This window comes from Arachis hypogaea, chromosome 15 (assembly GCF_003086295.3).
Source record: "Arachis hypogaea cultivar Tifrunner chromosome 15, arahy.Tifrunner.gnm2.J5K5, whole genome shotgun sequence".
In the NCBI taxonomy this organism is placed as follows: domain Eukaryota; kingdom Viridiplantae; phylum Streptophyta; class Magnoliopsida; order Fabales; family Fabaceae; genus Arachis; species Arachis hypogaea.
This window is the reverse complement of record NC_092050.1, coordinates 13,729,169-13,743,755: the sequence shown is the minus strand read 5'-3', so window position 1 is coordinate 13,743,755 and position 14,587 is coordinate 13,729,169.

The window sequence follows — 14,587 nt, the reverse complement described above, 5'->3', positions numbered from 1 at the left end:
TGACCTTGCTAGGCCTGAATGACTGGCCGAAACTGTAGATAAGGAGTTGTAAGAGTGATGCAAACTCGCAAAATATTCCCATATGAGAGCAAGAAGTAGTAGTTAACAAAATAAACAGTAAAGAGCAACTAGTTCCATAAATAATAAGCACAATCAAATCCTTCAGCTGAATGACAAATAAACTTGCTAAAATATGGAATGATAGCATAGCTGGTACATAGAGAGAAAGATTGATAAAACATTAAGAACTACTGATAAGAACATGTACCTGCATACTAGGGGGGATGAGAATTATTGGCCATTTTAATAGTATAATCCCTGTGAAGCGCAAATATATAAGTCAGTTAACACAAATTCGTGAAGCTTAAACACGAGTTTAGATGAACTTGAATCGTAAAGCTCAACTCAAAATATAGAAGAAACATTTGCAGCAAAGTCAAACCCTAGTTTTGATTTTCCAAACAAGAAATCAGCACTCATTATCACTAAAACAAAAAAAGAGCTTTTTATGAATTGAATCATTAATAAGGGATAACAAATAGTAAAACAATCATCGCAAAAGATGAATAATTCTCATAACAGAATAATAAACATGAACAAGTTTTTTAAAAAGAAAATTCCTAATCAAATTACACATACAATTGCGTTACCAGAAGAATTGTTGGGACTGCGACAGAGAATCTTCTCGTTCTGTTTGCGGAATGGAAAAGTATGAATTCTGCTAGGAAACCAAGAGTGGGATCAGCCAACTTCTGACAACATCCTTTGGACTGGACCCGAAAGTCCAATTTACCGAAAATCATCCCCCAAGTTACTCAATTGTAACCCTAATTTTTCAAATTTTACCATTTCACCCGAACACCTATTTCCACCAGTTCTCACCCTCCACCTCAAAGACATCGTACACCTTGTCCCACGGCGGCGCAGCACCCACTGCGAGCACCATCCCCGACTGTACATCCTCCCAACAAAGACGGTGCATCCTCAACGGCTCTCTTCCAGAGGTTTCAGTCGCATCTTCGCCGCGCATGCAATAACAACCATCTGCGTCAACCAGTTGTCCATTGTCTGATACACTCAACGCCGACATGTGAAGGCCATCCCTGCTTGCTGGAGGCGTGGACAGTTCTCCACTTCTCCTTCAGTTCAGTTGCTGGCTTTAGTTCTATAAGCATTCTCAAATGGCTGTAAATGGCTGTAACAGGTAAGTTGATGGTTCTTAATTGATTTTGTGAATGTACATGTTCAATAGGGTATGTTTTATGGCAGATTAAATTTTGAATTGAATGTTGTTTTTTAAACTGCTTAATTTTAGTGAGTTGATGCAATTGAAACTTAGATGTTGCTGAAAATAGGGATTGGAAGTTGAAATTGTTAGAGTTTCGAAGTTTCTATTTGCAATTGTTTCGAAGTTTCTATTTACAATTGTTAGAGATTGGAAGTTTCTTTATCTTTAGGAGTTGGATTTTGCTGAGTTGCATGTGTGTAGATTTGATTGTGCAGTTTTTTTTAAATTGGACTTTTTTTTCTACAAAATTCCGTTTGTTTCCCATTAAAAAGGTTAGATGTTGTTTATTTTAAGTGTTGGTGTCTTCAATGGTGTTCAAATTTAGGCAATTAATTACTACATAGTTTACTCTACATGTACATGCTCAAATGTGTTGTATTCGATATGCGTGGTTTGCAATTTACATAGAAAAACACAACGGCTTCAATTATCTACACACGGTAAAACAGAGCTATTTTATCTACAAATTTTTTTATTTATATATTGCTGATCATATTAAACAGATGTTCGTTCTAGCATGCATGTGGATGGTTCTTGATTGATTTTGTAAATGTACATCTTCAATTAGGGTGTGTTATACGGAGGATTAAATTTTGATGAATTACTGGATGTTGTTCTCTAAATTGCTTTATTTTGGTGGGTTGATGCAATTGGAACTTGAATGTTGCTGAAATTAGGGAAAATGAAGTTGCAATTGTTAGAGTTTCGATGTTGCTATTTGCAATTGGTAGGAATTGAAAGCTGCTTTACTTTCAGTGTTAGACGACCATCCTGTAGGCCGCAACAAGCCCAGAAACAAACTTAAGGAAGTGAGAACTCCCTTAACAGCACCGAGCACGTAGACCATGCTACAGGATGCGGGGTTACCTACGAAAAAGCCAATCAAAGGGGCAAGACAACAGAAGATGAAAGATACCTAGAAAAATTATGATCTTGTATCCGTTTGAGACACTTGTGATACTGTTTTTAAAGTATTTACTTTTTTAAGCCATACACAACGTGTTTTTGTGCATATAGCTGATTGTTTTTGGCAACATCCACGTGGATGTTGCTCCTATTATGCAACAGGATGTTCCTTTATCCGACTAAATGGATGTTTCTGCATATATGTTCCTTTACCCTTCTAAATGGATGTTTCTGAATATATGTTCCGAGTTTATATGTGTTAATCAGTAGAGGATGCCTCTATTTCTTTAGGTAGTCAATGTCTTTTCTGTTTCTCTGTATTCCTTAGCAGGTTTCTTGGTGTTTGTACATTTTTTTTGCCAAGATATAAGTGGATTTTCGTTCTGTTAATCAGGAGCATCTTTCATCTTTACACTAAATGGAAGTTTCTTTATATATTTTACTAGTATTCTTGTGTTGTAGTTGTGGATGTATCTGGTTCTTAAACATTGTATGGCCTATTTTTGTAATCAACTTACTTGACAGGTTTCTTTGTGTGGATACCAGTTTGTTAATGCCAATATCTACATGGATGTTGCTTTTGCTAGTAATTAGGATGTTTCTTTACCTTACTAAATGGATGTTTCTACATATATGTTCCGAGTTTATCTATGTTAAATAGTAGGGATGCTTCTATTTTCTTTAGGAAGTTTTTCTGTTCTCCAATATTCCTCGGCAGGTTTCTTGGTGTTTGTACCTTATTTTTTTAGCGAAGATATAAGTTGTTTTTGTTCTATTAAGCAGCAGATATTTCGTCTTTAGACTAAATGGAGGTTTCTTCATAGATTATCCTAGTTTTCTTGTGTTGCAGTTGTGGATGACTGTATTTGTTTAAGAATTGCATGATCTTTTTTTTAAATTCTACTCGGCATGTTTCTTCGTGTAGACACCTAATTGTTTTTGCAAAGATTTAAGTGGATGTTATTTCTGTCAAGCATCCGGATATTTTTTTTTATACTAAATAGATGTTACTTTAACGGCAGCCATGTGAATGACAAATCAAAAAAGCTTATCCTACATAATTAACAATAAATTTGTCATCATGCTAAGATGAAATGAAAGGAATCATAATATTCATTCAACTTATTCATACAATTTGCAACACTGTAGAATCAGGAATTCATCCTAACAAAAAATAATACAAGAACCCTATATTTTGTTAGAGGAGTGAGGCTACATCGTTTAAACTTTAAAAAAATTGTTATATCATTACTATACAACTAGCTAAACAAAGAACAACTTTCTATCTGCTACACTTGGATCACGTCTTTTTCACTTCATCCGGTTCATCAACTGCTTCAAATTCCTCGTCTATCAGTTCAAATTCATCAATCATCTTAAAGTAGACTTTCTATTTTTCAATGTAATCTTGCAGCTCGGAATGCTTGAGTGTATCTTCTGATGATGTGATACATTGCTTCTGCAAAAAGAAAAAATGAGGAATAAATGGAGCTATTGTGATTTCTTAACAACTCAGCTTCTTTAATTTGTTGATCTTCCTCTTATTAAATTAAAAAACATAAGCATAGCTTGAATGTAATTAACCAAGTTTCCTACTTACTATAACACATGCAAGGCACCATACCTCTGAGAAACCAAAAGCAATACCAATCAAGATCAACCATGTTTCTACAGGGACACATTGATAATGAATGAGTTGATTGTTTGCCAAATTTGTTCTTTCAAACATCTTCATAGTTTCAGAATCCTCTACACGATACATATATCACAGACCAACAATCTATTTAATAATTTTCATACAAGCTACAAGCACATCAACCAAAATGCATAAGATGGAGAACATAATTGAATTAGCAGAAAAAACCATATAGAATAAAAAGAAATATCCAGCTAAAAGCAAAAGAAACATCCACCAAAACAAAAATAACCCATAAATTAAAACACATAACAACTAGAACAAATCTTTAGGAACTTGGTTTTGTCTTAGTGCTTATGTCACAATGTAAGAGCGGAGTATAATTCTTATGCTTTGCATATGTCCTTAACAAGTGAAAAGCTATGGTGCTCTCAAATTCTAACTCTTTGGATTCTCATAAAGGAAAATATATAATGATAACTAGACACTAACTAAAAACTAGTAAAAAAAGGTAAATATATAAGTAGCCAAAATATGAATACGTAAATCTTCATAATTTTATTTCATAGAGGCAATTCGAATGAATTTAAGGAGTATATGAACCATAACAAGAATAAGAAGCTACATAAGTTTTCCTTCCTTTTCTTTTCTTACACCTTTAGTTTTTTTAATGGAATAGAACAAGATCATAGTATGCAGAAAAACAGAATTTAAAAGTAGTAGCTTAATAATTTTTCAACCACATGTACATATAAAAAAACACCCAAAAATATACCAAAAAAAGGGCCTCAACAAATAACTCAATTAACGCATCGCTACATTAGATTTTAAAGAAAATAAGAATTTCAATGTTTTAATTATAACCATCCAAATGTTTAAGAATTTGCTATGCAATAGCTTTCTTTACACAAGGAACTATCTTATTACATTGTTTAGTAAGTTGATAATTAATTTAAACCAAGAAAGACTGATACCACCATATAACTTCTAACCAAAACATTACTTCCCTTGTTATCCTACTTAATTTCAAGTATCAAAACCCAAAAATGCATCTAGCATTGATCAATACAATAGAAGTTTTCAACATTATCCAAGGAAGAACTTACCATCCCTTCTAAGATGACCAAATCTGCATCACTGACAAGGTAAGCAAGATCTTGTGACACTCTTGTAAGATCAATGACCTACAATCCGTTGATCGAAGGAAGAGAAAACAACAAAATCATTACAAAAGTTTGATGATCTGATGTCATACACCCAATTAAAATACTATAATTTTCAAAACTAAACAGCATTGTTTATTTTCTTACAAGTAAATCATTGCTGGAGTTAGCAATTAAAAGATTTGGAATTTTAGGTACTACATGGTGTTGCTGTGTGGAATTTCTAAGGATGATGGCATACCTACATTTTCATCCGCAACAACACAACACAAAAATATCAAAATTAACAATAAAAAATTGAATTTTAAATTAAACTGCAAGAGAAAGAAGGAAATCAGAAAAGAAAAACTAAAAGAATATGAATTGGTTCACCGGAAAGAAAGGAGAAATGATTAAGAAGGTGGAAACGAGAGGGAGAGGAAGGGCATTGCGGTGGTCAGCATCGCTTCGAATCGCAGGGAGAGAGGGGTTGCAGTGGTCGAGTGGCGCTGCTGCGACTCGCGATGGAGAGGTCGATGCGGTGGTCAGCGGCGCTGCTGCCAATGCGAGAGAGAGGGGATGCGGTGGTCATCTTTGCTGCTAGGAATCGTGGAGTGGAGGGGCTATGACGTTCACACGAGAGCTCCCTCCAGCGGCGACATGCGTGGCGCAATCTGGTAGTGGTGAGGCGGCGTTCTGGGTGACGGAAGGTCCAGGCGAGGAGAGGGGTGGTTACTGAGAATGTGTTTAGATCTTTAGAAAGGTTACTTTTTCTAACCCTAATTACCCAAAACTTAATTAATGCTAATTATTTAAATTTTGATTTTTTAAAAATTTAAAAATTAATTATTAAATAATGTTGTTTAAGTTGGCTGGTTCAAAGCCTTGGTTTCATATACTTTTCCGAAAAGTATAGGTAGACAACAATATTGCTAAACAATGTGAATAATGAGATTAAAAAAATAAATTAATCTCAAATTTAATTAGTGACATGAGTAATTAATATCTAATAATAATTAAATTTAAGACTTATTGTTCATGTTATTCAAGAAAGTCATTAATTACCTAGTATAACCCATTATTTTAATAAAAAAATATAGGTAACCAACAAAATTGTTGAAAATATTAATTTAAGTTTCCCAAACACAGGGTTAATATATGTCATTGGATGCTAAGTAGCTTAGATCCGACCGTTCATCCATGTTGGACTACCTACAACTCATTCACTCTCAAACGCGGAGAGAGAGAGAGAGAGAGAGTGAAAGAGGACCTTAATTCTGCAAGTGAAAGTATAGAGAACTAATATACTATTTGCCAATTTATTACTAATAATAATTAATTATTATATTTTAATTACAATTAGCATTGACATGTATAAAAAGACACATTTACAAAGACATTTTCATTAGATACAGCCATGAAAAAAAATATTTCTATTAAACACATACACAAAAATACTTATATTAAACACAGCAATAAACAAGAGTTGATAGAAATGGGTAAAATATTATCTAACGGAATTGCTAGGAGAATATCCCTACACTTCAATATACATTTACTAATAAGTCAACTCTTAATACACAATCCAAATAATAATAATAATTGTCTATTCAAGTTGTCACGAATGATACAATATAGAAGGGTATTTATAGGGGTAAGAGAATCGTAATAATAAAGACGTAATATTCTATAATAAATATTCAGATATACTAAATAATTCTAATTGATCCTAATTATATTCTAACATCCCCCCTCAAACTCAAGTGACAACTTGAGTTTGAAACATATTTAAAACAACGAAATAAAGAGAAAAAAATTGCATAAACTTATAAAACGGATGCAGACGGAACTGCCGGAAGGAAGCGCAGATGGAACTGCCGCTTGTCTGAAGGAAGCACAGACGGAACTGCCGCTTGTCTGAAGGAAGCGCAGACGGAACTGCCGAAAAGAAACACAGACAGAACTGCCACAAGGAAACACAGACGAAATGCAAACGGAACTGCCACAAGAAAATGCAGACGGAACTATCACGAGAGAACACAAACAGAACTGCCACGAGAGAACGCAGACGGAACTGCCAAGAGAGAACGTAGATGGAACTGCCGAAAGAGATCAAAAACTATATGATTTCTTCATGAGAATAGGAAAACAGCGGATGACATTGGTGTTTGATCATTCAATTCGAAAAGACACAAGATGGAGAGAATAGGCTAGTCGGTGAGGTGAAAAAGCATCAAAGGAGTGATAAAAAGTCAAGAAAAATGGCATAGAAAAAAGTGCAAAAACTACGGTGATTTCACCGCAAGAAAAATAACCTATCCTCTTCAAGGAGAATACCATGGCTCAGATACCATGTTAGAAACAAGAGACTAAACAGGAAGAAGGATTTGTGTGTCTTATTGAGTGTATTCAAGTTGTCTCGAATGATACAATATAGAAGGGTATTTACAGGGGCTAAGAGAATCATAATAATAAAGACGTAATATTCTATAATAAATATTCAGATATACTAAATAATTCTAATTGATCCTAATTGATCCTAATTATAATATAATAATAATAATAATAATAATAATAATAAGAGTAAATGCCATTTCCGATCCCTAACCATTTGCCCGATGGACTTCCCACCCCCTAAGAAATCTAAACACCAAAATCGGTCCCTATCTACTTTGATATATGTACGTTCCAATCCCTATCTACTTTGAGTAAATGCCCTTTCCGGTCCCTAACTAGAGACTGGAACGTACATATATCAAAGTAGATAGGGACCGATTTGGGTGTTTAGATTTTTTAGGGGGTGAGAAGTCCATCGAGCAAATGGTTAGGGACCGGAAAGGGTATTTACTCTAATAATAATAATAATAGTATAAAATGGTTGCATAGATGAAAATATTTATATAAAAATAATAGTTAAAATATAATATATATTACGTTAAACAATTTAATTAAATATATTAAATAATTTAACGATTTTTAATTATTATCTTCATATAAAACATTTATATCAAACTATTGTGTTTTCATATATATATATATATATATATATATTCAACAATTTATATATATTTCTTGTTGAAAAAATAGAAGAAATTAGTATTTTTAGCCGTAATAATATTACGAGAATATAAATTTTTTAAAATTATGGTTCACTTTGTTTTGACAGTATAAATTATGCATGGCACAAAAGATTTATAAAATCAAACTACTTTTACAAAAAAAAAAAATCGTAGGTTGACAAAAGTTTCTGACTAAGAAGACCAATGTCTCTACAGATAAAAAAAATCAAATAATAAGATTTTTAGTTATTGTTTTTATATGAAAAAGTCTAATTTTTTTTATTAATAATTAATTTCAATATTCGTTATCTAAACTTTAAAATAATTTAACGTGTATATTTTTATATTTAATTAAGTGTTAAGTTTGTTGTACAAATAGAAATAATTAATTTTTATACTTGCTATTTAAAAATAATATTTTTTTCTCTCTATGTATATAAAAATATAATTAGATATTAGCATAAAAAAATTATACTGATAGTTATAAAATTAACTCAAAATTAATGTTTTTTAAACAATTGAATCTTGATTCTAACTTTTAATTATAATATTAGTATTATCTCCAAATTACATATAATAAATATTTGAAAGAAGAGAATAAAAATATAGATTAGAAAGATAAGCGGTGAAAATTTAAAACTAAAAAAATATGTATATAATAATAATAATTTTTTTATTTGAATTATATTATTTTGTTAATTTTATTTTCTGTAGAACAGAAAGGTAGAAAAAAATAAAGAATGAGAGAAAAGAGAGAGAAAAATAAAGATGAAGAATGAGAGAGAGTTTGTGAAAAAAAACACATGGACTTTAGGAAAACAAAAGTTGGTAATTATTTTAGGAAAGGAAAAGTATAGGTAACCAACAAAGTTGTTGAACAATGTGAACAATAGGGTTAAAAGAGTAAATCAATACTAAATTTAATTAGTGACATTAATAATTAATATCTAATAATAATCAAATTTGAAATTCAAAAAAATAAGGATTTTCACATTGAGACTCTCCAACTAGCCTCTCTTCTCTCGCTGCACCCTCCCCCGCTGAACGTAAGTCATTGCCGCACCTCCAAAGCCGACGCCGTGCCTCCGCAGCCGATGCCGCCTCCCTCTACCCCAACCGCCGAGCAGCCAGCCGTCTCCTGAATTTGTTTTTTCTTCCCACTGCCGACAAACACACGAACCGTGCAGTCCATCGAAGTCCACCGCGGTCACTGTCAGCCCCGCTTCGTCTCTGGCTGATCTGACCAAAATACAAGGGAAAGTTGTGGTTGTCGTTTCAAGATTACGTGACCTTTTATAGCCCCTTCAATGGAGTCCAATTTTGTTGAATCCGTTTCTCATTCCCTAGCTTCCTTCACCGACGGCAATACTATCCATTCAAGTGACAATCTTCTTAATTCTTGCGACATGGAAGGTGAAAAATCTAACAAGGTAAGCAATGTATGTTGGTGGTGTGGGACGTATGTTTATTTTCATATAAATGAGATGGTTAATCTGAGCCCAACATTGTTAAACGTTGATGGTATTCATTCCAAAAATTTTTTATGGTGTTCTGATTCATCAATATAGTAATTAGTTAAAGGGTAATAAATCATAGATCAATTTCTAAAGAAGATGAAGAATAACCATTTATTTTCTTAATCCGATAAACTATTATGTTACCTTTTTAATATGTTATACTGAAATTGGTTCATTAAAGGTTTAGTGTTAAATTCTAAACATTTCTCATGGTTGCCATTAGATTGTTTTGAATCCCCATACCTATGCTCCCATGCCATGCATGCACAAAAAAAAAAAAAAAACTGGCTACATACAGCAGCTAATAATGAGCTTTTTGACTTTTTAAAGCAAGGAAGAAAAATTGGTTTAGGTTGTGTAGGTGTGTTTCATATGTGGCAGACCCATGCATGCTATATATAATTAATTAATTAATTAATATAACCTAACTAGTCTGGTGAGAATTTTGTATGAGTATACTTCTCATTGTTATGATTTCTGTTAAGTCTTGTAAAATAATAAATTTTTAATGATATGCTTTGAAAAAGTATGAATAAAATATTTTTAGATGACACTTGTTTAATAGTACCGTATCTAGTTAGTTTGTTTGTTTTTGTTTGTTTGTGTATGTTTGATTGTAGGTAATAGAATATACGGATATTAATGAGTTTGGAAGTGATGACACGAATCTTGTTGATGAGGTTTAGATTCTAGTACATTGCTATTTTTTTGTGAACCTCATGTTTTGAATCAACCATTAATCCTCATGTTCATCGAATGATGTTTGTATTGAACTGATTCGCAGTTACCGGATCGCAGTTCCCTTGCCGAAGACGAAATACCAAGAGTTGGGATGCGGTTTAAGCATTTAAAGCTGGCCCGAGATTTTTATGCGACCTATGCAAAGAAAGTCGGTTTTGTAAGTAAGATAAGGAACACAAATTATGACAGGATGACAAAGGAACCGATTAACCAATCTATTCATTGTAATCAAGAGGGTTTCCATAGATCTCATGTCAAAGCACCCACACGAAAAAACACGGTTGCAGCTACGGGGTGCTGAGCAAGGGTATATGCAAAGTTTGACAGGGAGAAGCAAGATTAGGTCTTGTTGAAGGTTGATTTGAGGCACTCACACCCATGTTCAACTAAAAAGGCGGTGCATTACCACGAGAATAGAGAGTTGACCATGCATGCAAAATGCATGATTAAGGTTAATGATGAGGCGGGCATTCGAACCAACAAGACATTTCTAGCATTGGCTAATGAGGTTGGTGGGCCGTCAAACCTGGGCTTCTCTGAGAAGGATGTCAGGAATTACATCCCATCAAGACTCCGATTCACTAATGTCAACGCTAATGTCAAGGAGATGCTGAATTACTTCATGCGAATGAAGGAGATAAATCCGAACTTCTTCTACGCAGTGAATGTGGACGACGATTACAAATTTGGGAGTGCAGTTTGGGTGGATGCACGGTGTAGGGCTTCTTATGAATACTATGGAGACGTGGTGATATTTGATACCACATACAGAACAAACCAGTAAAATTTATTTACGTTTGCGTTGTTTACTTTTTGTGGTATTTTGTATTAGTTGGATGTTAATAAATGTGCTTGTTTTTACTTTAGGCATGATTTGCCATTCGCCTCTTTCGTTGGTGTGAGCCACCATGGTAAATCTACTTTGCTTGGTTGTGCTCTGTTAGGCAGTGAGGAGGTCCCTAGTTTCGAGTGGGTGTTCACGCAATGGTTGAAGTGCATGGGAACTGCACCGCAAGGCGTAATCACAGACCAGTGCAGGTCCATGTTTGGTGCAATTAGGAAGGTCCTATCCAATACATGCCACCGTTGGTGCATCTAGCATATAACGAAAAAGATACCGTATAAGCTCGGTGGTTATGCTAGGTTCAACGAGTTGAATGTTGAGCTGAAGCACATTATATGGAACTCTTTGTCGGTTGAGGCTTTTGAGGATGGTTGGGCTGAATTCATTGACGAGTTCAACCTACATCACAACAAATGGCTATCAGGTTCATTTTTTTAAGTTAAATCATGTATTGTCATTGCTTAGATGTTGTACTGCTCTTGTATTTTGTTCTAAAAATCTGTTCCTTATGCAGGTTTTTGTTGTTGGGTGGTTTGTTTTGTGTAGACTTGTTTGATGACCGACGCATGTGGGTGCCGATCTTTTTCAAGGGTCAGTTTTGGGCTTCTATGAGGAGTACGCAAAGGAGTGAGAGTATGCACTCATTTTTTGGTGGATACTTACATTGCAAGACTAGCTTAGTTCAGTTCGTCCACGAGTTTGACAATGTGCTTAGAAACAAAGAGCAGAAGGAACTGGAGGACGATGCTGCAGACTCGAGAGGATTAATCCCATGTGCAACTAGCTCATCCATCGAGCAACAATTTCAACAAGAGTACACCAACGACATGTTTAGGGATGTCTAAACGGAGTTTGGCAAGAAGGCTGATTGCAATATTCGTGCCGTTAATGAACAGGGTGACTTGGCCTGGGTAAAAATAGAATAGGAAATACTAGCCTATGAGAAGACCCGATATGTTACGTACAACGTCCATTTCGACCGTTTGACTCACGAGGTTCAATGTGAGTGCAACTTGTTCGAGAGTGCAGGTGTATTGTGTTGCCACTGTCTCGTATTACTTTCATCTTAGAAGGTGAATAAAGTGCCTTCATGCTATGTTCTTCATCGTTGGAGCAAGAAAATAAAGTGCAAGCGCACCTACATTAAGAGTAGCCACGACGTGAGACGTTCGGATGAGAGCCGCAACCTATTCAGAGGGTTTTATGCACACGTCTACAACGTTGTGCAGGAATTTGTGGATGGTGATGATGAAGCAGCCATGTTGCATGCTGCTCTGGATGATGCAAGGGCCAAGATAGTTGATTATCGTACCAAGTTGCGTTATAAAGTTGTCGTTGATGCACACACTAGCATTGCCACAAAGATTTCCTCTGTGGTGACCACAGGGGACATTCAAGGCCCATCAAAGGTAAATACAAAGGGTCGGCCAAAAGGTAAAAGGCTCGGATATGAGTTGGAAAAGTCAATCAAGAAATCCATGCAGAGAAAGCGGAAGAGTTCAGCCCAAGTAGGTATCGTAATTAATTTAAAGCTTCACCTTTAGTACATAGTTGATTAATAGGATAATGACTTATTTTCGTTTGAATTTGTTTCTTTCAGGATAATCGTGTAGAATCTTGTGAAAATATAGATTTGTATGCTCCCGCTCGGCAGATTGGTCCGCAAGGAGTTGGTGGATTCATGTCCCTGTTAAACTCTTTTGGCAATACCTAGACTGTTTTGGATACAGAATCTGTTATGTTATATTAGAGCTCCTTTTTTGTTAGTTGTTCCAACTCAATATGTATGTTTGATGGTTATTTCATTGTGCGACTTGTTGATGGTCAGATGTATATGAAACTGGTATTCTGTGAGTTTGGCTTTTTGTTACGTGCACGTGGCCGCCATGCTTCCAATTTTTATGCGGATTGACTAGTTGTAGACTACTATTAAATAAATTCATCTTTTATGTTGGATTAAATGTTTGATTGCCTTTGGTTTAACGAATTACCATTTGAGCGTATCTAAATGTTGAATTCCCTAGGTACCCAGATGGTTATAATGTAACGGACTTGGTGTGGTGTGTATAGATAGTTAAAAGCTGTTTAATCTGGATGTTCAAATCAATAGGCTAGCGGATGGTTACTTCTACCTATACCCATATAGTTATTTAGAATAGTCATGGTGTATTGTGTGTGATCAGTTACTAGTATTTTAACATGGATGTTCGATTCAGTAGGATAGCATATGTTTATTTCTATTGGTACATTCTGAATAGTATGGTTGTAGTGTGTGAGATTATTTTGAAGTATTTTAATGTGGATGTTCGATTCAGTAGGATAGTGGATGGTTATTTCTACATGTACCCAGATAGTAATTTAGAATAGTCATGGTGAATTGTGTGTGATCAGTTACAAGTATTTTAACCTGGATGTTCGATTCAATATGATAGCAAATGTTTATTTCTATTGGTACCCCAGATGGTTATTCTGAATAGTATGGTTGTAGTGTGTGTGATTAGTTTGAAGTATTTTAATGTGGATATTCGATTCAGTAGGTTAGCGGATGGTTATTTCTACATGTACGCGGATGGTTATTTAGAATAGTCATGTTGAATTGTGTGTGATCAGTTACAAGTATTTTAACCTGGATGTTCGATTCAGTAGGATAGCGGATGTTTATTTCTATTGGTACCCAAATGGTTATTCTTAACCAATAGCTTTTACGCTTAACTAATATCTTGAAACAGAATCAGAGTAGTTAGAGAACCAAACATGTTCTTCTACTTGGAAATTTATCCTATCTGTTCTAACAAAACTCTACCACAAAACACGTAAACAATGTGAAAAAGGTATTTGTGGTCTTAAGATTAAGTACATATATTGCTTTCTCCGTTTCTGGTTCTTCTTCACAGGTAATTCTCTGACCCGTTTCATCAATGTCCTAGTGCTTGGTTCTGTGAATGGTGATTTAACCTCCTTTTTCTTGTTTCTTGTACAATTGTAGCGTACACGTTCTTCATTTTTTTCCAACAAAGTTCGCACCTGTTTAATTGATTCATTGTGTGCTCCCATGACAATATCCACCATGAGCTCCACTCTCAATCCCCGAAGCATATCCTGTATGGTATTTTCATTGTGAGGGTGATGATCGAATTGTCAAGTAAACATGAACTGAAAATTACAAATTTAAAACAGAGCGACCGAGTAACTTACATCGTCCCATTCATCTAGTTTACAATCTTCAGTCCATGACTCTATGGATTTAATGACATAGATGCCACAGTCCCAACTACATAATTAAGTACGTATGGTCCAATCAGTATGATATCAATGTTACAACAACTACGAATGGATAAATTTGTTGGGGTATGTTGATTGGTTCTACTTACCCCTTCGGTTGCAGAGTGACTGTGGCATATTGACGTGGCAGAAATTGGCTGATTAAGAATTTATAGAGAAAACAGTATTGCAA